Raw genomic sequence first — 2,946 nt, 5'->3', positions numbered from 1 at the left:
AACCTCCTTCAAATATGTTGCTGACTTGGTAGTAGCAAAATTTTTTTGTACAACTACCTAAACTGTAGAGAAAAACATAGTAACATCTTCAAACACTTATTTCAAATATTTTTTACTTTTTAAATAGTAGAAAGTTGTGTTTCTGTTTTCAGTAAGCTTCAACTTTCTTTTGAGTAATGAGATTCTATGGTGTTTTCATTAGAATGAAAGGTCTCAACATATCCAATAACATCCATCATACTTTCCTCCTGACAAGTCTATAATTTTTTAAAACTTGGAGCAACTTTGGTGCATTAACATACATTGTTTAGTAACGTGCTTCAGACAGATATGCATGTTAATTATATAAAAATTATTCATATCATGATTGTTAAAAAAATTTTCCAACTATCAAGTAAAACTTGATATTACAAATCTAGTGCCGACACAGCGTCCACATAGAATAAGAAAATCAATTTTAAATATATTGAAAGTTAAATCTCTATGTTTATTAATAGTGTAATGAAAAATGCAAGCGAGTAACATCAAGCACCTACATCCGGCAATGGTAGTGCGAACTAACACCGAAGCTAGCGGGGCACTTTTCTTGTGCAGGTCTCCACGAATTTGAGAAACACTTTCCTTCTCCCTTGGTGAAAGATTTCTAAATATTGATTTTGGAGAGATGTACTCTTCACCTTATCAGGTGCAATATACCAAAAGTGGGTTTCCCTGAATACCAAAAAAGAAAAAGAATAGAGAAATCATTATCGACGTAGATTGCAAAGCTTTAAACACAAATATCTCCAAATCAGAACAAAAAATAAGATAAAATGCCAGTAACAACAGAAATGTTAACCCAAGCCAAAATATAGATGGATTACAAAAATAAAATAAAATAAATGGGATGGCTGATACCTTTGTGATGGTAACGGAAGAAGAAGCAAAGACGGCAAAGAAGCTGAGAAATTCCTTTGAAAGCAGCATATATTCATGGTGAATTTGAGAGACGAAAACATAAATACTTGGAACAGTTGAGCACATCTAAGCCTTCCCTACTCAACCCTAAAAGAAAAGCAAGGAACAATTAACAAAAACATGAATTTGAAATTGATATTTGAACGCACAGCACAAGGCATTCGGAAAAACAGCTCACTTCAAATGCCCCAATATATAACAAGAGTGCTTGCGTTCTGTTTGGCGAGCAGTCCAAGGCTCACTTCAATTCAAACACCCTAATATGTAACAAAATACAATTTCCCTCAAATATCTCAAATATTCTAACTGTTGATGCCATCATCTAATGAATACACTTTTGGGGGCATTTGTAGTTTGATAATTTATTTTTTTGTATTTGTATTATCTAATTTATTTTGTTATTCATAAAATATTATGATATTTTTTTATTATCAATATGATAGATAATGTAAATGGTAGTTTGATTACCACATTCGTTTTAAATATTAAAAATGTAATTTTGATTTTATTATAATTATATCTTTATTTATTAATTTTTTAGGATAAAAATAACTTCATTTTTCAATTAATATAATGAGTAATATAAAATATATTTTAGAATAAATATACCTAAAAGTATTTAAGTAAAATAATATATTAGTATTTTTCTATTACTTCTAACCAAACACAATAATTATTTATACCTATCAAATTTTATCAAATATAATAAATATTTATACTTAATAATCTTGTGAGTAATCTATCTTCAAAATAATTTTTCAATTTTGGTAATAAAATATTATTTAAACCAAACGCCTCTTAAGGGGCGTTTGATTGAGGGGGTTTAAAAATTACTATAATAATTTATATTTTATTACTTTGTTTAGTTTATAAGTATAAAAAATTTCAATACCTAAGATGAAGGTGGTAATGAAATTACCTCTCATATTACATACCATATCATCATTAGTAATAGAAGATTATTGAAATATTTTATTACTTATAAACCAAACAAAGTAATGGAAGTAATAAAAAATAAATTACCAAAGTAATCTTTATAAAACCCTAACCAAATGCCCCATTAAGGTAATATTTCAATTTTGATAATAAAACATTCCTCAAACCAAATACCTCCTAAAGGGGCTTTTGGTTCGGAAATGTTTTATTACTAAAATTGAAAGAGTACTTTAAAAATAGATTACCTTAAAGATTACTGGATATAAAATGTTACTATGTTTGATATAAATAGGTAGATATAAATAATTATTTTGTTTGATTAGAGTTAATAAAAAAATGACCAATATATTATTTTACTTAAATACCCTTAAGTATAATTATTTTAAAATATTTTTATGTTATTTGTTATATTAATTGAAAATATGATTATTTTTGTCCTAAAAAATTAATAAATAAATTATATATTATAATAAAATTAAGATTACCTTGATAATTTTTTAATACCTATGGTAGATATGGTAATCAGATTATCTCTTATATTATCTGTCATATAACTATTGGTAATAGAAGATGACTAGAATCTTTTATTACTTATAAACCAAACAAAGTAATGTAAGTAATAAAATATATATTATCAGAGTAATCTTTAATCTCCTTCAACTAAACACACCCGAAGAGTAATAAAATATTACTCTAATAATCTATTATTTATTATTATTGTTACCTTATTTTATTTGTCAGTAATAAAATTTTGGGTAATTTTCTATTTTCAATGATGATGTAATGGGTAATATAAAATGTAATCTTGTTACCAACTTCACTTTATGTATTAGAAAATTATCAAATTAATCTTAATTTTATTATAATTATATCTTTATTTATTAATTTTTGAAGAAAAATAATCTCATTTTCAGTTAATATAATAAGTAACATAAAAAATATTTGTAAATAATTATACTCAAGAGCATTTAAGTAAAATAATATACTAGTATTATTTTATTATCTCTAATCAAACATAAAAATTATTTATACATGTCAAATTTTATCAAATAT

The 2,946-nt window shown here is 25.0% G+C and overlaps 1 long non-coding RNA gene across 1 annotated transcript; it reads right to left on the bottom strand.

Annotated features, from left to right (window-relative positions):
* Positions 1-367: 367 nt before the first annotated feature.
* Positions 368-1,127, bottom strand: LOC123202481. The gene is made up of 2 exons (XR_006498967.1): positions 898-1,127; positions 368-711 (listed from the first exon to the last, which is right to left on the bottom strand). It is a non-coding gene; the product is annotated as an uncharacterized LOC123202481 (long non-coding RNA).
* Positions 1,128-2,946: the final 1,819 nt, after the last annotated feature.

This window comes from Mangifera indica, chromosome 18, assembly GCF_011075055.1.
Source record: "Mangifera indica cultivar Alphonso chromosome 18, CATAS_Mindica_2.1, whole genome shotgun sequence".
NCBI lineage: Eukaryota > Viridiplantae > Streptophyta > Magnoliopsida > Sapindales > Anacardiaceae > Mangifera > Mangifera indica.
The sequence above is the reverse complement of the archived record's forward strand: the minus strand, read 5'-3'. Positions and strand labels throughout refer to the sequence as shown.